Below are 24,987 nucleotides of genomic sequence, written 5' to 3' on the forward strand. Positions count from 1 at the left end.
GAGAAGATCCAACGGAGAGCAGCGCACTTCGTTACAGGAACATTTAGTAATAGCGAAAGCGTTACGGAGATGATAGATGAACTCCAGTGGAAGACTCTGCAGGAGAGACGCTCAGTAGCTCGGTACGGGCTTTTGTTGAAGTTTCGAGAACATACCTTCACCGAAGAGTCAAGCAGTATATTGCTCCCTCCTACATGTATCTCGCGAAGAAACCATGAGGATAAAATCAGAGAGATTAGAGCTCACACAGAGCCACACCGACAATCCTTCTTTCCACGAACAATACGAGACTTTAATAGAAGAGAGAACCGATAGAGGTACTCAAGGTACCCTCCACCATACGCCGTTTTTGAGACAAGCTACCATTTTCAGCAAAGTAAATAGCTGATCTAGCTTAGCTCCTTAGAACCAAACTTTTGTAATCAGGGAAAGAGATTATGTTCAGCGTGTGTATAAAAGTTCTTAACTCGCCTCTGAGGACTGGGAGTTTCGTTCTCTACATTTGGGAATGTATCGTTGTAGTTGAAGTTAAGGGAAATGGTAAGTTTCGCCTTGTTGCGCAACTCTGTACCACGTTACAGTCTTAATGCACTTCACCTATTAGCCAGTGTCGAATGCTAGTTGTACAAAAAAATGGTTCAAATGCCTCTTATCACTATGCGACTTTACTTTTGAAGCCATCAGTCGCCTAGAACGTAGAACTTATTAAACCTAACTAACCTCAGAACATCAGACAATCCATGCCCGAGGCAGGATTCGAACCTGCGACCGTAGTTGTCGCTCGGTTCGAGACTGTAGCGTCTAGAACCGCACGACCACTTCGGCCGGCGCTAGTTTTACAGCAGAGGTCCGTGCTATGAGGAGTGGCTGGATTTTGGAGGGCGCAGATGCGCGAGTCGCACCGTCGGCACCAGGTGCAGTACGCTGTGTGCCGTGTAGTGTAAAGAGCCCCCCGTGCGGCTGCTGAAGGCTGAAGGCTGCGGGACGGTGACAGCGCGGGAGAGGGCGCCCCGAGCAGCTCCCCTCGCCCCGGCGCGTCCTGCCAGCCAACTAGTTTAGCCGGCACTCCACTCTCCCATTAGGGGCCATTACGGGCCACAGGGGACTCACAAAGGTAGGGCGCGGGCCGCGCCGCTGCGGCCCTGAAGCTGTTCTGTTACCACACCGCCGCCCTGCTGAATACACCGAGGTGACGAGAGTCACGGGACAGCGATATGATCACACACTACTGGCCATTAAAACTGATACACCAAGAAGAAATGCACATGATGCACGGGTATTCATTGGACAAATATATTATACTAGAACTCCTATGTAACTACATTTTCACGCAGTTTGAGAAATCAGTACCGAGAACAACCACCTCTGGCCGTAATAACGGCCTTGATACCCCTGGGCGTTGAGTCAGAGCATGGATGGCGTGTACAGGTACAGCTGCCCATGCAGCTTCAACACGATACCGCAGTTCATCAAGAGTAGTGACTGGCGCATTGTGACGACGTTTTAAATTGGTAAGAGATGTGGAGAATGTGCTGGCCAGGGCAGCAGTCGAACATTTTCTGTATCCACAAAGGCCCGTACGGGACCTGCAACGTGCGGTCGTGCATTATCCTGCTGAAATGTAGGGTTTCGCAGGGATCGAATGAAGGGTAGAGCCAAGGGTCGAAACACATCTGAAATGTAACGTCCACTGTTCAAAGTGCCCTCAATGCAAACAAAAGGTGACCGAGACGTGTGAACAATGGCACCCCATACTATCACGCCGGGTGATATGCCAGTATGGCGACGACGAATACATGCTTCCAATGTGTGCTCACCGCGATGTCGCCAAATACGCATGCGACCATCATGATGCTATAAACAGAACCTGGATTCATCCAAAAAAATGACGTTTTGCCATTTGCACACCCAGGTTCGTCGTTGAGTACACCATCGCAACCGCTCCTGTCTGTGATGCAGCGCTAAGGGTAACCGCTGCCATGGTCTCGGAGCAGATAGTCAATGCTGCTGCAAACGTCGTCGAACTGTTCGTTCAGATGGTTGTTGTCTTGCAAACGTCCCCATGTGTTGACTCAGGGATCGAGACGTGGCTGCACGATCCGTTACAACCATGCGGCTAAGATGCCAGTCATCTCGACTGTTTGTGATACGAGGCCGTTGGGATCCAGCATGGCGGTCCGTATTACTCTCCTGAACTCACCGATTCCATATTCTGCTAACAGTCATTGGATCTCGTCCAACTCGATCAGCAATGTCGCGATACGATAAACGTAAACCGTGATAGGCTACAATCCGACCTTTATCAAAGTCTCAAACGTGATGGTACACACTTCTCCTCCTTACACGAGGCATCACAACAACGTTTCACTAGGCAAAGCCGGTGAACTGCTGTTTCTGTATGAGAAATTGGTTGGAAACTTTCCTCATGTGAGCACGTTGTAGGTGTCGCCACCGGCGCCAAACTTGACTGAATGCTCTGAGAAGAGTAGTCATTTGCATATCACAGCATCTTCTTCCTGTCTGTTAAATGTGGCGTATGTAGCACGTCATCTTCGTGATGTAGCAATTTTAATGGCCAGTAGTGGATAACAATGGCGGTAGTGTTACGTACACAAGGTATGAAAGGGCAGTGCGTTGACGGAGCTGTCATATCTACTATGGCGATTCATGTGAAAAGATTTCAGACATCATTATGGCTGCACGAGGGCAACTGGCAGACTTTGAACGCGGAATAGTTGTTGAAGCTAGACGCATGGGACATTCCATTTCGGAAATCGTTAGAGTATTCAAATATCCGAGATCCACAATGTCAGGAGTGTTCCGAGAATACCAGACTGCAGGGATTGTATCTCACAAAGAACAATGCACTGGCCGACGGCCTTCACTTAACGACCGCGAGCAGCGGCAGTTGTGTGGAGTTGTCAGTGCTACCAAACAATCAACACTGCGTGAAATAATCGCAGAAATGAATAAGGGGCGTATCACGAACGTATCTGCTAACGCAGTGCGCTGGAATTTGCCGTTAATGGGCTATGGCAGCAGACGACAGACGCTAGTGCCTGTGGTAGGAATACGACATTGCATGCAGCAACGCTCCTGGGCTCGCGACCATATTGCTTGGAGCCTAGACGATTGGAAACCGTGGCCTTATTAGAGCAGCTACGTTTTCAGTTGATAAGAGTTGGCATCAGCTAATGATAGTATTGGAGTGTGCCACAGATCCCACGAAACGAAGTTGTCAACAAGGCACTGTACAAGCTGGTGAGTTTACATTGAATTAGCTGGGCTCTCTAGTTCAACTTAACAGTTCATTGACGGTAAAAGATTATGGTCGGCTACTTGGAAACCATGTTTCCAAACAACGATGGAATTTTTGTGGATGACAATGCGTCTCTATCACCGGTCCACAATTGTTCGCGATTTGTTTGAAGAACGTTCTGGACAATTCAAGCGAATGATTTGGCCACACATATCGCCCGACAAGAATCCCACTGAACATTTATCAGTTCGTGTACGAAATGCTTTACTGCATCTAAGGTCGTCCATGATTGCGAAAGTGTTCTTTCGCAATCATGGACGGCCTTAGATGCAACATGGCTCACTATTCCCATGCCACGCCGAGTTGCTACACTATGCCTGACAAAAGAATGTCAGACACGATATTAGGTGGAATCCCATGGCCTTTGTCTCCTCAGTGAGTGTGGTCCACCTCCAGGTGCGGTAAACCTCCAGCCCACGGCGAAGTAGTCACCTTATAGAGTGCGGACACGTCTGGCGCCGGCCGCAATGGCCGAGTGGTTGTAGGCACTTGAGTTTGGAAGAGCACGACCGCTTCGGTCACAGGTTCGAATCCTACCTCGGGCATGGATGTGTGTGATGTCCTTAGGTTAGTTAGGTTTAAGTAGTTCTGAGTTCTAGGGGACTGATGACCTCAGATGTTAAGTCCCACAGTGCTCAGAGCCATTTGAACCATTTTTGAACACGTCTGGCCACCAGCATCCATAATGGTCTGGATCTTCCTGTAAATCGATGCATATAAATTTTGAACTTAGTTTTAGGTGAATTAAATGAAACTACCCGAGGGATGGAGATTCTAAAGGTGCCTGGAGATGATGGCTTTACAGACAGTCAAATCAGGAGCAAAATTAATACAAAAGGATCTTGCAGGTATTATATTTAATTATTATTACTATTATATTACTGGAGATTTGGTCCATCTATGCGACTCAATCAAAGACTGTTTGTTTTTATGTTATAAGCGTTTCTTTCTCTCCTCCTCGTTTACGAATTTTCATCTGCGGTCTGTAATATACATTTGCCAAATGGAGCAGGTTAATTGTTTTGAACATCTTGAGGATATAATCAAAAAAAAAAAACGTTTGGAAAATGTTGCTGTAGAGGAAGAGAAACATAAAATAGGGAGACCAAAAGGTATAGGGTAACGTCGGGAGTTAGCAGTGACATTTTTCTACATTGGCAACACTGACCGACTACGGAAAACTACATTCAGTTGTTGATCCTATGGCGACGCCATCACATGTAATCTCGAAGAGCTCCGCCAGACTTATTGGTTGTAGTAGGTAAATATAAATTTTCGTTTCAAATAACGTAATCTTTAAGTTCAACATCGTAAGTAACAAGCACAATGTAGGTATGTACTAGAAAATAAAATTATTTGCCAAAAGAATCACCGTTCTGTGGGGAACAAACCACAGCACAACAAACAGCGGAATCAAGCAGTGACTGCCATTTGCGATATTTTTCTGAACTGTGTGGCACTTCGGTCAAGAGAACGCTGAAAGATAGCAGGAAAGGCAAGGCTCCTACTCTTTACCCCTCCGTCCCTCTTCAACCTCCTCTCTTTCTAACGATTACTAATCCAGGGATATCCATTAGGCAGATAGATGTGTGTTTTGTTTCGAGCTGCACGTTCTACAACAGCCGTGATACAAACAGCTGAAAAATCCTTCGAGTCAACGGGAGTATCCCGTTCAATCCGGATGTCTTCACAGTAGAAGACTTTGCTGCATCAGAAACCACTGAGAGAGCCGATTTCCAATAAATGAAGAAGACAAAGGAATTCAACAGAAGCCCACGGACAATGCTGCTCCTAAGTGACACAGGATTTGTCTGTGAAGTCACCAGGAGAAAACCAAGAACACGACACAAATGTAGTTCAGAGAGCAGACGTACGTAGAGGTGGAGGCCTGTGCAGTATTTATCCAATGACGTAATATGACTGACCCACAACGAAGAAGAAAATAGCAAATAAATCTGAGATTTTGTTCGTGCCGCCTTACATTGTTAAACAGACAAGCTAAACCAAACAAAACCAAGAAGACGCAAAATTCCGGTATCAAGAACGCAGAATCTCTTGGCCTAATCTAGACTTTACTGTACCTTCATCTTCAGAAACAACCAGGTCCAAATCCAAAGAAAGATCTGGCTGGCTCTGAGCACTATGCGACTTAACTTCTGACGTCATCAGTCGCCTAGTACTTCGAACTACTTAAAACTAACTAACCTAAGGACTTCACACACATCCATGCCCAAGGCAGGATTCGTACCTGCGACCGTAGCGGTCGCATGGCTCCAGACTGTAGCGCCCTAGAACCGCACAGCCACTCCGGCCGGCAAGGAAAGATCTGATGTTTTTAATTGTCCAGAGTGTGGTAAAGTCTAGAAGGAGACTATCACGGAAGACTGGATGAAGTGTGATAATTGCTCCCAATGGTGGCATGAATAATGCACAGGATATGAATGACGTGATGAATTTTCTTGTTATTTATATTAGTGCGTACTCTTGAACTACGAGCCATGTACTTTCACCAGACGATGCGGCTAAGAGTACGAAAGAGGAGTGTCTTACATGTCCTGACATTTAAGGTTTGTATTAGAAGTGAGACAGCTGTATCTGCTGTATATTGTTCCCACATAAACCAGCAATAATTTGTTATAAGAAAAGTTTGTTTTATCCTTCTCATCTACTAATATGAGCGGTTAAATACTAAGTGCGTACTCTTTCCCGACTTTCCACTAACTAAAAACCTCTGGTATAAAAATAATCTCCCTAAAAATGCAAAAATAAGACATAACTATACCGTAATGAAGCCACAATGTCTATCTGTAAGCGAAAGTCTAAGATTAAACTATAATTTAGGTAAATTAAAAATATTGAAAAGGTGAATCATTAGCAAAATATCGGGCTCACGAAAAGCTATGAAAATTTAGAAATTACGAAGTAATGAAGAGGGTTATCGAATCATGGAAAACACACAAGAAGTAATGACAAAAAGAAGACCAGTATTTTTTAGACATTTATGTCGAATGCAAGACAGTAGACTGACCATAAAGATTTTCAGATATTTTTGGGATAAGAAGTCAACAGCAAGTTTGATCCATGAATTAAAAAAGGACTTGGAAAAAATATAATATACAACGTGAAGAAATAAATAAGAGAGAAGAGTTTAGGAAAAAAAGTTATTAAATTTGGAAGGATTTCATAGTAGGAAATGGGGGAAAACTGGTCTGAAGCAGTCAGAAGACATGAAGAAAACACACAGTGAACAGTTAAACGAGTATTGGAAGAAAAGAAAACAACAACTAATAACGAACTAAAATTGGCACGTGCTCGTTCGTTGACTCATCCGAGAAAAAAAAAATTTTTTTCAGATATATTTCTCTATTATTTTTATTTTCTTATTGTGAGGCAAGAACCAACTTTTTGCAGTGCAACTTCGGAAGGTTAAATTCTGTTTGTTTCTACATCTGACTTTGTAAAGATCTTACGATGACACTTGTGTGTCACACTTGTTCTACGTGCGCCACGATGACCTATTTTGGCGCCTATGAACACATTTCATTTAATCGCTACATTCTCTCTCTCTCTCTCTCTCTCTCTCTCTCTCTCTCTCTCTCTCTCTCTCTGTGTGTGTGTGTGTGTGTGTGTGTGTGTGTGTGTGTGTGTGTTTGTCTGTGTGTGTGTTTTCTTCTATGTGGGTATCAATGTCAGTTGTGGAGAGAAAACACTATATAGTCTGGTTTTGTTCTGCATCTCGGTTTGTTACTTTTTTTTCGTGGCTAACTTGGTATTTATTTGGTGCAAAAAAGAAAGAAATAGAAATTAAAAAAGAAACCTAAGCAATTCTCTGGCTGTGCTGGTTCAGAAAAAAGAAAGAGGTAAGACATAAGTACCTATAAGAGCTATCAGCGTCTTCTCTGTAACTTACAATATACTTAGTAAATCATTTCCTGCTGTGTAGAAGAAAATACTAAATTTTTGTCAGTCACTAACTTCTCAACACCGGCTTGTAAGTCGCTCGACGTTTATAACCGAAGTCTAATTTCTGCGCAGAATATAGATAACCATTCACGCATTTTATTTTACCTCTTCTACCTTCAGAATTTCGAAAACTGTATTCTAGTCAAAAATTCTACAAATGTAGTTTCTCTTTTCTTGGAGTGTATCCCCCAAGACAGATCGCAATGTTCGTGATGCCTCACGTGTACCCATAGTTCTCCTGAATTCAAAGTAATTTTCCCCGTGTCTGCATCCGTCAGTATTTTGTCTTATATCTTCGTCAAGCGCCGTTACGTTTTTCCCAGATTTATGGAAAGCTGCATGGAGTGGGATCAATATGTCGCGTTCGGAGAGGTGCAGGTAGGCCACCGCATGTCGTAACGTGGTTCTTAAGTGCCAGTACAGCTAAGCAACTCGTGACTCTAACGGGATTCTCGCTATCGATCGCCGGTGCCTCTCGCCGTGCTGTAAGTTCCATGAGTGAATGGTAGTGTGCTGGGGACGTATTCGACATATTGGAGGCGAGCAAAAATATGACATGAAATCTTGTTCTCCGATGGCACGGTTAAATAGCACATAGTCTATTTATTTGGTCCAATCAGTTCCTTTACGCACTGCTTAAAGATTTTTTCCTAAGTATGGCTGTAGAGCACAGGGTAAAATAGTTTGCTTTTGTGTTTACATACTTTTGAAGAGCTATCGTTGAAATCTGTCTCCCGATACGTCAAAGTTGAGCATTTTAGAAATATTAGGTTTATCCATAAATTACATGCACTGATCGGGCAGAACATTATGACCACCTCCGAGTAGCCCGTAAATCCACCTTTGGCACAGATAAAAGGGGCAACGCGTAGTCGCATGGCAGCAATAAGGCCTTGATAGGTCGCTGGAGGGAACTGGCACCACACCTGCCAACACACGCCATCTAACTCCCGTAAATTCTAGACAGGTGAGTGATGAGCTTTGGCGTCATATTCGATTACATCCCAGACTTGTTCGATCGGGTTCAGAACTGAGGGGTTGGGGGTCACGTATATCAACTGGAACTCGCCACTGTATTACTCGATCCATCTCACTCCTGGCCTTGTGACATGGCGCAGTATCCTGCTGAAATATGCAACTGCCGTCGGGAAACATGACCGTCATGAAGGGGTGCACGTGGTCTGCAGTGTACTATGCTTCTTGGCCGTAATGGTGCGTTGCACGAGCTCCACTGGACCCATCGATTTACACGTGATTGTTCCCCACACCATAATGGAGCCGCCGCCACCTTCTCTCTGTCCTGCAGTATAGGCTTCAAGGAGCTGTTCCCCTGTAAGGACACGGATTTCCGCCTTCCCATCGGCATGATGAAGAAGGTATTGGAATTCATCAGACAATGCAACGCTCCGGCACTGCGCCAACGCCCAATACCGATGGCAAGTGCCCATTGCAGTAGTAGCTGCTGATGTGGTGTTAACATTGGCAAATGCTCTGGTGTCGGCTGCGGAGGCCGATCGTTAGGAGCGTTCGGTGCACTGTGTGTTCAGACACACTTTTACTCTGTCTAGCATTGAGGTCTGAAGGTAGGTGTGTCACAGCTCGCCGCGTGGACTGTTTTACCAGTTTCCCTAGTCTACGACGACCGACATCTGTGATGAGGGTGGCTGTCCAACCTCATGAAGTCTGGACGTCTTGAAGACACTCACTGCAGCAGACCTCTTACATCCGACAAGTTGTGCAATTCCCGAAATGCTCATGCCGAGCCTCTGGGCCATCACAATCTGCCATAGGCGAGACTCATGTAGATCCTAAATCGACACACAGACAGTCCATCATTGGTACTACATCCACCGTCCAATTGTCTGACTAGCCGTCATTTCCCGCCAGGTGACTGCTATCACCTGGACGGGTTTATATCGACAGTAGGTCGGTGGTCATAATACTGTGGATATAAATACCCTGCGGCTTTCCTTTAATTAGTACATCAGGACGTAATCATAGGTTAACGAATATCAAACGTATATCTTTACGAGACTACTGGTGGCTGTTCTACAAACATATAAAGTACAAAAGATTTTTTTTTCTTTTATTGAACTACTAATTACGTTTTAGAGCCTTTTATCTAGTGCAATCTACACTTTCTGCCGCTGGCGTAGAGCTTTTGTATACAGAAAGTAAGAAGAAGAGATGCGGAATGGTACCGACAAATGAGATACATAGTAGGAAACGTGAACTGAAGACTTTGGTGGTATTCTGCAACAGTGTGGTGTATCTGTTAAAGAAACCATAGAAAATGCTCTAGTGCCATTCATGCAGAGTGCTACTCTAATGTTTGAGCTCTCTATCAGGAGATTCTGACGAAGGACTTCAAAAGACTTCAAAGATGCATTGCTACTATGGTAACAATAGCCCATGTGGAACTCTTCCAGAATATTTATGGGAATCACTTCAAAGGCGGAACGTTTTTCTCGTGCAATACTGTTTGTTGAGCTACAGAACCATAATTCGAGGCGAAAGAAATGGCACAGTAACTTAGGTCGTATACTTGCGATCAGAGTGGTAGAGCTAATACTGTCCAAAGAGTGTGACAGTTTTGATTACAAAAAAGTATCCAAAACGTTGAAAATGTCTCTATGGACGTAATTATTTTGGGTTTGTTTGTAAAGAAACTTTTTCTGTTGATGATTACAAATTTGTTTTAGCTGCCTTTTGCACGACGCTCGTCAGAAAATGATTCCCATTTCCAAATACATTTTTCGAGTGTTTTGAAATTTATTCATGGTACTTCCAATTTGTGAGATACTGCATTGTTCTACTGCCTTCACTATAATGTATAAGTATATGTAATTTTGTTTATACACTTGATAGTGAAACTTGAAAAAAATTTCTCCTTGCCGTTTTCTTGTTGCCCGTTTAAGCAGGAACACACATATTAAACATCACACACAATTTACTGTACACAAGACAAACTGAATTACTTTTTTTTTCTTTCTTGCATTCGCAGCAGCATAATAGGCCGCTCTACAGCCTACAGAAATGTTAAAAAACATAATGAGAATATAAACAAACAATGAAAACAGGTGACAAAACGGCGATATTGTAAAAAACTGCAAAATCGCAGAAAGTTGTGGGACTTAAAATATAAAAACACAGCGTTGACAATGCAGATGAAGACACGCGGTAAGTAGACAGGCACAATTAAAAAAAACACGGCGACAAGCTGGTTTCTGTTCGCACGAGATAAGAAACACAACTTGCGACAGTGTGGATGCTGTTCGCAACACTGACAGGGGACGCACAACACTGAACATTCACTTAAAACCGCACTATAGAGGTGACACGGCGCCAGATGTGGGCAGGGGGAGGACCCGGACTGATGAGGCGGGAAATAAGGGGAGAGGCGAGGAAAAGGGGGGCAGCCGCTAGAGGGAGAGGACATAGAAAAAAGGAGGGGCAGGGCACATGCAGAAGGAGTGGGGGAGACAGAGTAGGGGAAAGCAAAAGGACTTGGGGAGAGAAGGGAGTCAGCGAGAGAGTAATTATGGAAAACACAGGGTGGAAGGGGGGGAGGGGGAAGAGGGAACCTGGGAAAAGGACAGAGGGAGGGAGGGGAAGTGAGGATCAGAGTTGATAGGAGGGATAAATGGAGGGAGAGAGGGCATCATCCAGGAGGGGGAGGTGATGGAGACAAACTGAAAACAGCAAACGCACGAAAATAAAGGAAACGTGCAAAAACAAAACAGTAACAAAGATATTTTTAGGACAGTCAACAGAGATAATGTTATAGGTCATCCACAGAGTATGATGTACAGAGTATGATATACTTCCCCTACATGAACCAGTGTACACGGAAATTTGTTTACTGAATCAATACCCAACTACACTATTGGCCATTAAAATTGCTACACCACGAAGATGACGTGCTACAGAGGGGAAATTTCACCGACAGGAAGAAGATGCTGTGATATGCAAATGATTAGCTTTTCAGAGCACTCACACAAGGCTGGCGCCAGTGGCGACACCTACAACGTCCTGACATGAGGGAAGTTTCCAACCGATTTCTCATACACAAACAGCAGTTGACCGGCGTTGCCTGGTGAAACTTTGTTGTGGTGCGTCGTGTAACGGGGTAAATGCGTACCATCACGTTTCCGACTTTGATAAAGGTCGGATTGTAGCCTATCGCGATTGCAGTTTATCGTATCGCGACATTACTGCTCGCGTTAGTCGAGGTCCAATGACTGTTAGCAGAATATGAAATCGGTGGGTTCAGGAGGGTAATACGGAACGCCGTGCTGGATCCCAATGGCCTTGTATCACTAGCAGTCGAGATGACAGACATCTTATCCGCATGGCTGTAACGGAACGTGCAGCAACGTCTCGATCCCTGAGTCAACAGATGGGGACGTTTGCTAGACAACAACCATCTGCAGAAAGAGATCGACGACGTTTGCAGCAGCATGAACTATCAGCTCGGAGACCATGACTGCGTTTACCATGGACGCTCCATCACAGACAGGAGCGGTTGCGATGGTGTACTCAACGACGAACCTGGCTGCACGAATCGCAAAACGTCATTTTTGGGGATGAATCTAGGTTCTGTTTACAGCATCATGATGGTCGCATCCATGTTTGGCGACATCGTGGTGAACGCACATTGGGAGCCTGTATTCGCCATCGCCATACTGGGGTATCACCCAGCATGATGGTCTGAGGTGCCATTGATTACACATCTCGGTCACCTCTTGTTCGCATTGACGGCACTTGGTGAACAATGGACGTTTCATTTCAGATGTGTCACGACCCGTGGCTCTACCCTTCATTCGATCCCTAGAAAACCCTACATTTCAGCAGGATAATGCACGACCTCATGTTGCATGTCCTGTATAGGCTTTTCTGGATCCAGAAAATGATCGACTGCTGCCCTGGTCGGCACATTCTCCAGATCTCTCACCAATTGAAAACGTCTGGTCAATGGTGGCCTTGCAACTGGCTCGTCACAATTCGCTAGTCACTACTCTTGATGAACTTTGGTATTGTGTTGAAGCTGCATGGGCAGCTGTACCTGTGCACACCATCCAAGCTCTGTTTGACTCAATGCCCAGGTGTAAGAAAGCTGTTATTACGGCCATAGGTGGTTGTTTACCCACTAGGGTAAATAGGATTTGTTTTCAGACTGTGCACTGAAGGATCTGCGTTGTTAGAGTTTTAGTGTCACAACCTGCCGTTAGGTTTCGGTACTGGTGCGGCGACACAAGGCAGAAACACGAGCATCAATGTGCATTACAGTTGCAGACATTAAACATGGGTCTGGAAAGGTGAACAGGGCTTTACTCGTCAAGTTGTTCCATCACAATAGCAACAGTGCCGCTGTTCTTAGCGATTGTCGATGTATTAAGGGAATACGGAAGTAGTGGTGCAAAGTATGTGTAATTTATTCAAAATGGTGACTGTGAAATCTCCCCCTCCCCTGCAACCCCCCCCCCCCCCCAATCCCCTCATGATGTAACCCTCCTACAACCTGGAAATGTTGGAAAATTTCAAATTTGGGCGGGAAATAGATCACTTGGGCTGCCTCCACCAACCAAACTTCCAGCACTCCTATGACGTCACTCACTCGTCTCCACCACCATCCCGCCCCTGAAAAGGGTGGGTACGATCAGTCTGCAAGAAACTGCTGTACATTACTTATTTTCAGTGGGCTCCACCACCCTCTCCTCTACTTATCACCGCCCCAAACCCCCAGTTTTTATAGTTTCAGCTGCTTGTTTGGAGGTACCATAAGGGAGACAAAAATTTCGGAATCGTGTAGCTGCTGTGGTGTTATCACTCTTCTAAAACGCTGGGTAGGTTTCGTTTATCTTCTCTGCTGGAGGCACGGATGATAAGGCACTTATTTTTTATTTTCCTCGCTTATTGAAGCACAGTTCTGCAACAGGAAATCGGATAAATTTGTACAATTACATATCTTAAAATTCTTGATACATTTCGAAACACACAACGGATCGCGAAAAGAAAACCGACACTGCACATCTGACGTCTAAAAGACTCTCCTAGAATTCGAATCAATGTCCTACAGACGATAAAGGGCTGGAATTTTCAGTGAAATATCTATGTGCTACAACTGCTGGTCTGGAGATGCTCTAAAGCCACGGTGGCGGATAGGGGAGAGCACCCAACCTTTCCAAACAAGAGAAGGGTTGTCTGCCTGAACTTTGCCCTGAGCGCTCAGACGAAGAAGACATCACCTTGCTCTCTGATGTCACTGACTTTCCGTAGGTGCCGTGCTCTATCTCTATGCTGTTGCAACCAGTCTGTAGAGACTCCTATCCTCCTCACAAAGGACGTCTTGTAATTCTCTAATGTCATGCAACATCTTGTGAATGAGAATCATGATTAGTCCTTACTGAATTTACCTCCAACTAGGCTGCATCACCACGGTAGCTGGGTGGTCAGCGCGACAGAATGTCAATCCTAAGGGCCCGGGTTCGGTTCCCGGCTGGGTCGGAGATTTTCTCCGCTCAATGACTGGGTGTTGTGTTGTATTAATCATCATCATTTCATCCCCATCGAGGTGCAGAAGTGTTGTCAAATCGAAGGACTTGCATCCCGCGAATGGTCTACCCGACGGGAGGCCCTAGTCACACATTTAAAAAAAAAAAAAATTTACCATAAGCGATTGTACTACAATACCATGTTCCTAAGTGCCTTCAGTAAACACAATTCGTATCACGCGCCATACTAAATCATCACTTCCACCTCCTGAAAATAGCTTTCGACCGCCAGAGACTTCTACATACACCGAACAGACACAGAAATCACAAGAACAGAAGTACATGCATCGTATATAGTCGCAGCGTCAGACATACCCCACTGATGAAAGCTCGTCACCTGTGAGATCGGTCGGTCATCCACAGCGGCCAACGGTCACGATGTAAGAGCACTGGACATGCTGGCCTCATGCGAGGTCCGATCGCGCTCTGCAGACAGTGGTCACTCTCTTATCTACTATACAGAGGGTGGGCTTGATCCTCCGGCACAGATGCGTCCACTAACTGTAGTTTCAGGCCCGGCCTGCTTGTTGCCGTGGTTTCTGCAAGAGTTGCAACTATCTCAAGACTCAGGGATTACAAGAATATTTACTCTCTGAGCTCTGTCGATAAGAGTACTACGGTAATCGCGAATTAATTTACCAGTCTCTAAATCGATAACAGTTCAAATATCCGATTTTACACGCCGAAACGACAATATTTGCAGAAATTTTGTGCTGAAATAATCGAGTAGCGTGTGAAAATTTCCAGAATTTCATGCATTTTCAGATGGTTTCTTGGAATATCATACCATTTACGCGACTGCTCTCGGTATCAACCACATAGCAGAACCAGTTACGTTGGAGGAAGTTGAAAATGGTGATGAGAATTTCAAACAGTTTGCTGGAGACAGTGCAGGGCATCGATTGGAGTATACTCGCAATACCTCTATAGGAAACAATAAACTGGTCAACCAGGAATTTGCCATCGCGATTGGAAGTGGTGCTGCATAACATTATATTCCGAAGTCGGTTGTCTCTGCTACACCAAGAAGAAGAAGGAGGGGAAAGGGTCTGGAACGTGACAGGATAGCAACAACAACAGATCAACCTATTTTTAAGCAAATACCACTCTATCTTTATGCTCCAAGACAGAGTCCATTGGGAGGTACTGAGAGTCACTTAACGGCACACACGTAAACATATACATTTAAACCACAATCCATTCCATAGCAGCTGCCTTGCTTAGATGTCTGAGATCGCAGAAACTTCCGTAAGCCACCGCCACTGGCCGTCTTCGCACCCCACATCTCCCGGCATCCACAGCCGGCCATAATGATTCTCACAAGCTGGACAGACTGCTGCCGTAATTGCTAAGCAGTCAGCTGGTCAGTTTACCTGCGGAGGAATAATTGTCCAGAGCAAACGCTCGACGTTTGACTCTTCTAAAATTTCCAGTAACAATCCGAGAATACACGCAACATACGTGGTAGCGAAAGCTGCCCAATATTATTATTTCGGTATTCACCTACCTAGAGATGCACCGTCTACCACATTTAAGTCCTCAGCCAACGAAATTCTAGAACAGACTGGAGGTTTACAAAATTTAAGGTACACGAAAAAAAGGCTACACCCTCACTTGGCTCGGTGTACATTGCGCTAGGCTGGATGTCATGTTTCTAGTTACAGTCTAGCCATCTCCGACAATGTGAACAGTTTACATTCCAAATACTTTGCGGTTTCTATCCACGTAGGGGGAGACGGTCAATCGTAATAAAATCTAACCGAACGTAGTTTTTGTGCTTCTTCTCTGCTGCTGGCTACTTCCCACATTAAGACACTTTATTTTGTCATGTGATCTGTGCAGTGTAACAGGGTTCATATGTCCATATGTACATAGCCCTCACAAAGTAATGGAGGTGGTGGTTTAACAGTGATACAGAAATTGAGAACCATACTGCAAGGACATTGGCTGATAGGATCACGAGAGCGAATCTATGAGACGTTTGGTTGACGTGAAAATTTGTCGAGAGCAGTGGTTTGGAACTCGAGTAATTGTCTAAAATGCATTAAAATCACGGGAAAGCCTGGTAAAATTGCGAAAACTGGAGAAAAATACGAGAAACGTATGGATGATGACTAGTTACATGTTCGTTTGGTTACGTGAAAATCATTCCAGTCCATTTCTCGCCCTGTTGTTTTGGCTCTGAGTAACGGATGGGTACCGATGGTTTCAGACAGCATAGTGCAGGTCAGTACTGGATTCCAACATATGCACCATCCATTGAACCCTGGATTATTTCAGAAATACCGCAAGGACAGATTGTGGCTGGAGATATACCCTTACCAAATGGCTCAAATGGCTCTGAGCACTATGGGACTTAATATCTGAGGTCATCAGTGAGGGGACTTAGAACTACGTCAACCTAACTAACCTAAGGACATCACACACAGCCATGCCTGAGGCAGGATCCGAACCTGCGACCGTAGCAGCCGAGTTTCATGATCTGTAGACCACTATTGCATGGTTTAACTGTCAGTGCAATATGACTACTGTATTTTTTGGATCTGTACACAATATTTTTCCACTGAAATTCTCGTAATTTGTGCATTTATAGAACTTGGAGGCAGTGCTCCAACAACAGTAGCAGCTTTTGGCGGGTAAATTCAGAAAGAACCAATCAGAATGCTCCATTCACAGGAAGTTCCATGATGTCAGAAAGTCACAAGACATTCTTCGTGGGAGTCGTAGATGTCTCTGGTTTGGACAACGCAGGGGCAGAGAAAAGCTTCTATGGAAAGTTCAATCACGTCAGAGAGTCATGTGATATCTTCTTTTCTCGAGCGTTTAGAGACAAGTCCAGGCAGGCAACCCTTCTCTTGTTCGGGTAGGTTCGATGCTGTTCCCCATCTGCCATCGTGGCTTCAGAGCATCTCCGGACCAGCAGTCGTAGTATATTGAAAATTCACCGAAGGACCGAAAATTTTAGCCATTTTTGTCGTCTGTAGGACAGTGCTTCTAGGAGAACCTTTTAGACATCCGTTCTGCTGTGCCTCAGCTTTCTTTGTGATCTGTTGTGGGGTTTCGAAATGTCTCAGCAAGTTTTAGATTGTAATTCTTCAGACTTTCTTGTCTGTGCTTAGACACCTGTGTGGATTTGCCATTGTAGGACTATGCTTCGGAAAGTGAGGAAAATAAGCAATAAATGCCTTAATATCCCTGACTTGAGCAGCGAAAATAAACTAAGGCCACAGCGTTTCAGAAGAGTGATGAACGCCACAGCAGCTGTATGACTGTGAAATTTTTGGCCCTCTGATAATGCCTCCAAACAAGCAACTGAAACTCTGAAGTGGGGATGAGGGGCGGCCGAGTATTGTGAGGATGGCAGCGGAATATACAGAAAATAAATAAAGTACGCTAACATAACCCACCTCCATGAAGTTGAGTGCAGATTGACCATTCCCTGCCCTTTCAGGGCGTGGGATGGTGGTGGAGGGAGGTGGGTGATATAATATACAAGTGGGGGGAAATGGTGCGGGGAGTTTGCTTAATGGAGGTAGCCCAAGTGATCTATTTACTGGTATAATTTGAAATTTCTCTCCATTTCCAGCTTGGGAGAGGGGGGATGACAGCATGGGGCATGGAGGGGGGGGACTCAGCCGCCATTTTGAATAAATTATCTGTACGAGGACATACTTTGTCCAACTACTTATGGAAAGTTCTTCTTTCCACACCAGTGTTGTAGAAGATGGTTCGGAAGCTTGAATTAAATGGTGATGGGAATTGCTCCTGGGAGAGACCAACGGTCAATTCGGTCACTAATTCTTGATGAATTTACTGTAGCCGTGGCTGGGAATACAGGACATAATGTGTGATCTTCAAGAAGTGCTCGAGCTGTGTCACGACAGCTGAATATTCCATGGTCCACTATTCGAACAGGCTGCGAGCAACAGTGAAATGGCAGATGGAGGTCACATTGAGCAACGTTTGGAACCTGGAACGATACCGATGTATGCAATTAACAAATTAAAATTTGTTTCTTTCAATGGTTTATTAGTTATTTCTCTTCAGCGCGTGTTTACAATTGTCTTACAAATGTCTAAAATGGGCAGGTAAAACACAGTAAGGTAGTTGTAGAAACGATTGGTATTGTAGTTGTAAATTGTCGTAGCTGAGTTGGGGAAGAACCTGAGCTCCAAGGCCTAATAGAAAGCAATGAAGCTCAAATAGTTGTAGGTACAGACAGCTCGCTAAAGCCGGAAATAAGTTCAGCCGAAATTTTTTCAAACTATCTAACAGTATTCAGAAAGGATAGATCAAATACAGTTGGTGGTGGAGTATTTATTGCTGTCATAAGTAGTTTGCCTTGTAGCGAAACTGAAATAGATAATTCGTGTGAAATAGTATGGGTAGAGGTTATACCTGATAATCGGACTAACCTTTTAATTGCATTGTTTTACCGACCCCCCGACTCAGAAGATACAGTTGCTGAACAGTTCAAAACATACTTGAGTCTCATTTCAAATAAGTACCCCGCTCATACAATTATAGCCGGTGGTGACTTTAATCTGCCCTGGATATGCTGGAAACATTATACCTTTAAAGCCGGCGGCAGGCATAAAACGTCATCCAAAATTGTACTGAATGCTTTCTCAGAAAATTATTTTGAACAATTAGTTCATGAGCCCACTCGAAGCGTAAATGGTTGCGAAAGCATACTTGACCCTTTAGCAACAAATAATCCTGGACAAATAGTGAGTATTGTGACGAATACAGGGATTAGCGACCGCAAGGCAGTTACTGCTACGCTGAATACCGTAACACCTACAACCATCAAAAAGAAACGCAAAATATATCTATTTAAAAAAGCTGATCAAAATGCTCTTAACGCCTTTTAAGAGACAGTCTTCACTCCTTCCGATCTGATCATGTAAGTGTAGAAACGTTGTGGAATGATTTCAAAGAGAGAGTATCGACAGCAGTTGAGAGATTTGTACTACATAAATTAGTAAGTGATGGTACTGGGCCCCCATGGTACACAAAACGGGTCAGATTGCTGTTGCAGAAGCAGCGAAAAAAGAATGCCAAATGTAAAAGAATACAAAACCCCCAAGGTTGGAAAAGTTTTACAGAAGTTCGAAATATGGCGCCTACTTCAATGCGAGATGCTTTGAATAATTTCCACAACGAAATTCTGTCTCGAACTCTGGCAGAAAACCCAAAGAGATCCTGGTCATACATAAAGCACACCAGTGGCAAGACGCAATCAATACCTTCACTGCACGATAACAACGGTGAAGTCATTGATGACAGAGACACCAAAGCAGAGTTATTAAGCACGGTTTTCCGAACCTCCTTCACCAAAGAAGATGATTAAATATTCCTGTATTCCAATCAAGAACAACTGCCAAGATGAGAAACATAGAAATAGATATCGTCGGAGTAACTAAGGACCTTAAATCACATGATAAAGGCAAGGCTTCCGGTCCAGATTGTATACCAGTCAGGTTCCTTTCAGAGTATGCTGATAAAATAGCTCCATATTTAGCAGTTATATACAACCACTCGCTCACAGAAAGATCCGTACCTAAAGACTGGATAACTGCTCATGTCACACCAATACCCGAAAAGGGAAGTAGGAGTAATCCACTGAATTACAGGCCTATATCACTAACGTCGATTTGCAGTAGGGTTTTACAACATATACTGTATTCGAACGTTATGAAGTACCTCGAAGAAAACGATTTATTGACATACAGTCAGCACGAATTCATAAAATATCGTTCTTGTGAAATACAGCTAGCCCTTTATGGTCGTGAAGTAATAAGTGATATCGATAGGGGACGTCAAATTGATTCCATATTTTTGGATTTCCAGAAGGCTTTCGACGCCGTTCCTCATAAGCGTCTTCTAACCAAACTACGTGCCTATGGAGGATCTCCTCAGTTGTGCGACTGGATTCGTGATTTCCTGTCAGAAAGGTCACAGTTCGTAGTAACAGATGGAAAGTCATCGAGTAAAACAGAAATTATATCCGGCATTCCCAAAGGAAGTGTTACAGGGTCTCTATTGTTCCTGATCTGTATTGAAGACATAGGAGACCATCTCAGTAGCCGCCTTAGATTGTTTGCAGATGATGCTGTCATTTACCGTCTTGTAAAGTCATCAGATGACCAAAACAAATTTCAAAATGTTTTAGATAAAATATCTGTATGGTGCGAAAAGTGGCAGTTGATCCTGAATAAGGAAAAGTGTGAAGTTATTCACATGAGTACTAAAACAAATCAGCTAAATTTCGATTACGCGATAAGTGACACAAATCTGAAGGCTGTAAATTCAACTAAATACTCAGGGACTACGATTACAAATAACTTAAATTGGAACGATCATATAGATAATATTGTGAGTAGAGCAAACCAAAGACTGCAATTCATTGGCAGAACATTTAGAAGGTGCAACATGTCTACTAAAGAAACTACTTACACCACGGTTGTCCACCATATCCTGGAGTATTGCTGTGCGGTATGGGATCAGCATCAGGTGGGACTGACGGATGACATCGAAAAAGCACAAAGAAGGGCAGCTCGTTTAGTATTATCACGAAGTAGGAGAGATAGTATCACAGACATGATACTTGAATTGGAATGGCAACCATTAAAACAAAGGCCTTTTTCATTGCCACGGGATCTTGTCATGAAATTTCAATCACCAGTTTTCTCCTCCGACTGCGAAAACAATCTGTTGGCACCCACCTACATAGGGAGAAATGATCATCACGATAAAATAAGAGACATAAGGGCTCGCACAGAAAAAATTAAGTTTTCGTTTTTCCCTTGTGCCGTTCGAGAGTGGATCGCTAGAGAGACAGCTTGAAGGTGGTTCATTGATCCCTCTGCGAGGCACTGCATTGTAAATAGCAGAGTAGTCAAGTAGATGTAGATGTAGATGTTTTCACTATTTTTCATTATCCTACGATCTTGAGTAGTGAAAGTTTATTTACAAGCAACGTTCGCTATTCTTTCTTACCATTATTAGATGTGTACAATGAATTGCACTTGATCTACATCTACATCCATATTCCGCAAGCCACCTGACGGTGTGTGGCGGAGGGTACCCTGAGTACCTCTATCGGTTCTCCCTTCTATTCCAGTCTCCTATTGTTCGTGGAAAGAAGGATTGTCGGTATGTTTCTGTGTGGGCTCTAATCTCTCTGATTTTATCCTCATGGCCTCTTCGCGAGGTATACGTAGGAGGGAGCAATATACTGCTTGACTCTTCGGTGAAGGTATGTTCTCGAAACTTCAACAAAAGCCCGTACCGAGCTACTCAGCGTCTCTCCTGCAGAGTCTTCCACTGGAGTTTATCTATCATCTCCGTAACGCTTTCGCGATTACTAAATGATCCTGTAACGAAGCGCGCTGCTCTCCGTTGGATCTTCTCTATCTCTTCTATCATCCCTATCTCTTACGGATCCCACACTGCTGGGCAGTATTCAAGCAGTGGGTGAACAAGCGTACTGTAACCTACTTGCTTTGTTTTCGGATTGCATTTCCTTAGGATTCTTCCAATGAATCTCAGTCAGGCATCTGCTTAAAATTTTTTGCCAAGTCAGTACATAAAACTTTCGAATTCATTGAAAGCCTCTCGCTTCGCGTAATTCTTGTTTGTCTGCAAGGCTTTGGCTATGTTTATGTTTGCTGTGAAGTTCCCTTTGCTTCCGCAGCAGTTTTCTAACTCGGTTGTTGTACCACGGTGGCTCTTTTCCATCTCTTACGATCTTGTTTGGCACATACTGATCTAACGCATATTGTACGATGGTTTTGAACTTTGACCACTGATCCTCAACACTATCTGTACTTGAGACAAAACTTTTGTGTTGAGCCGTCAGGTACTCTGTAATCAGCTTTTTGTCACTTTTGCTAAACAGAAAAATCTTCCTACCTTTTTTAATATTTCTATTTACGGCTGAAATCATCGATGCCGTAACCGCTTTATGATCGCTGATACCCTGTTCTGCGTTAACTGTTTCAAATAGTTCGGGTCTGTTTGTCACCAGAAGGTCTAATATGTTATCGCCACGAGTCGGTTCTCTGTTTAACTGATCAAGGTAGTTTTCGGATAAAGCACTTAATATAGGTGTGTTTCTGCATAAGTGGACTACAAGGAAAGCTTAAGTACAAGTATTTTTTCATGTTCGCCATTAATTTTATAGGAAGATTGATCATTAATTACAAAACCGCGCTGGCTTAGCTGCTTAGGAGACTGCCGTGATGCGAGTCGACGGTCACACACAGTATTCGAGAGGGTCTGAACCAGTATCTGGACTTGGTTGGTTTGCCCTTCGGCCTCGAAAGTGGCTCGTCGGAAAATTTCGGCATTGTTTTGATTCGCCTGGCGAAATGAATTCGTGGCGCCAGATGGCTGTTGTTTGAGGGACGGCCGCATAAATGCATGCGGACCGGAGAGTTCTTGAGAGCAGAGCTCGGCATAATGCATGCGACATCAAGGCTGCCGCGGTCCGGCGCGACGACCCGCTCTGCTGCTGCCGTACCGGGGAACGGGGAACGGCTCACCGCAGAGCGGCCGGGTGGCGATTCTGGCTGCTCCCCATTGGCGTGCATGGTACTCACACAAACTTTTAACTGGAGACCGTTGACAGAGTGGGAGGTACGCGTTTCAATTTGTTTACAGCCGACTCGAAGAAGTGGACAAGTGGACGGGTAACATTACGCTAGATACCTCCACTATGTGCTAGTATAGGTGAGTCAGACTCGATTTAATGTTAGGTTTCAAATAACTTAATTAGTGTGTTCACATCGAGGTAGTAGAATTTATCTCCTCTGGTTCAAAGACTATGTAAGCTAGCCAATATCGATTTCATCTCGCGCTGGCTGGGTATATAGCGCATGTCCGAGGCAAGCAGGAAGGCGGACGGAACTGAGCGACCAGGAGGTGCAACTGTCGTGCGCTGCGGCTGGAGCACAGAGTGCGAGATAGGCGAGTGACGGCTGGACCACTCACAAAAATTTCTTTAGTACTGCATGCCTGAGAGTCAATCAGAGCTGACCACAGACAGAAAGGCCAATATGGACCACGTGTTCCTCAGAAGCCACTAGATATTTACTGACCTGAAGAACAGTCGAGCAAGGAGACGGCAGTTTACAGTGCTGGACGCCGAAGAACCCTCGAAGCATCTCGAAGCATGGACAGTGCTCGTGTAATGGAAACAATTTCAGTATTGTATACCTGGAAAAAGAGCGTTAGGGGCAGAATGAGGAGAAAAGACAATTTTTTAGCGTGAAGGAACGCTCAGGATCACAAACGACGGTCACGAACTGACCTCTGAGGAATTTATTCACACGGAGCACTGGGGTACACTTCCAGCCGAAAAGCAGACGTGCAAATTTGACTGGTTGTAGAGGTTGTAGAAGAGGAAATGGAAACTTACAGAAAATTTTCTGCAAGGAGTACAAGCTTTAGTTGATCGGCTGGCAGATTCATGACCCACATAATGGGAGGTAATGTTTCTGTAACAGCTACTGGCATTCGTCACGTGAGTGCAAACGTAGACGCCGTGTGTCCAGGAGGGAGCAGAGTATGGCCTGGAGAGGCACTTCCCTGCAGGGATCAGGGGCACTTCCCTGTGCGGATCGATCGAAGACACTTCCCTTCAGGGATCGACCTAGATACCTCGATGGCGACAGCCACAACGGAGAATCTGGCAGTTTAATTTTGAGAAGTGTTTCTTGTAACAAAAGGGACGCGAGAAGTCGTTTCTCTTTGAACAGAATTATTGTTCTGTTTACTTAAGTGATGTATCTTCAACTGTCTGTGGAGTCTAAGACACAGCAAAGTACTTCTTTGCGGGAGAATACTTGAATCGAATTTTTGTTTCTGGTCAGTCTTCTACTGCGATAATTTCATCCCTAGGAGTTTACGGACAGCATACGGCGTCCACTCTGTAGGCAGTTTCCCCACGTACATAATCTGAACAGCGGCCAATGCTCCAACGAGCAGATTATCGATGCAGTACAGCTGTTGTCGTTACTTCAATACTTCATATGTATTTCGTCCCCGATAACTGAGTGGTCAGCGTGACACAGTTCGGCGCTAGCGGCCGTGCGAAGCGGAGGTCCGATACTTCGGCCTGTGCGGCGTGCGCGAGTGTTTGTTTACTTGTGGACTTAGTCTGCGCGAGGGCTAATAACAACGATCATGGCGAACAAGTACAGGAAAACACATTACGATTCAATTTCTGCAAAAACTACGAACGACCAAAGGCTTTAGCAGTGGAACGATTCATTCGAGAGGACGTCAAGATACCGCCAAACGATATTGTCGGAATTCACCTGTTCATCGTTAGTCCCACGGTGTATGTTAAGATGGTAAATGACGCGGCGTGTGAGAGAATTCTACAGGCGACAAAAGCAGGTATCCGATTTTGCCATAGTGACAGGAATGTCGGCACTGTAACTGTAGAACATGCTAGTCTGTGTGTACGGACAATACATGTTTTTGAGCTGCCATTTGAGCTCCCGGCTGACGAAGTTATCGAGGCTTTTAAGCCATACGGTACGGTACATGGTCACACAGCAGAACGCTGGACACAATTCGCCACGTACCCCGTTCTTAACGGATTGCGACAGATCACTATTGATCTTCAGCAGCATGTACCGTCCTATCTGACAATTGGTGGTTGTCGGGCGGTGGTGATTTACGATGGTCAACCACGTACATGTTCTGGCTGTGGCCAGGAGGGACACCTCAGGTCGAACTGAGTGCAACGGCGGATTACGCAACTGCCTTCAGATGTGCGGGAGCCATCGCCGGCGATGACAGTACTACTGATCACCTATGCCAAAGCCCTCACTGTGTCCGCTGATGACCGAAAGGACACAGCCTCGGTGGAAGATCAAGATGGCACACTCCGAAACCTTGTAGCAGACGTCGGGATGACGGAGGATGCTGCTCTATAGAGCATACAACTTACGGCGACAACATCAGACGAGTCCGAACTCCCACCAAGCACACCGATGGTACACGAAGCAGTTCCAGCCACTACGGATGCTGTTCCGTCTGAAACGCACTCTGTGACGACAACATCAGTTTCGACCGAACTCCCGCCAAGTACAACGATGGGACTCGAAACACTTCCAGTTCCTGTCGGGCAGCCGA

The sequence above is a fragment of the Schistocerca gregaria genome, chromosome 2 (genome assembly GCF_023897955.1).
Source record: "Schistocerca gregaria isolate iqSchGreg1 chromosome 2, iqSchGreg1.2, whole genome shotgun sequence".
In the NCBI taxonomy this organism is placed as follows: domain Eukaryota; kingdom Metazoa; phylum Arthropoda; class Insecta; order Orthoptera; family Acrididae; genus Schistocerca; species Schistocerca gregaria.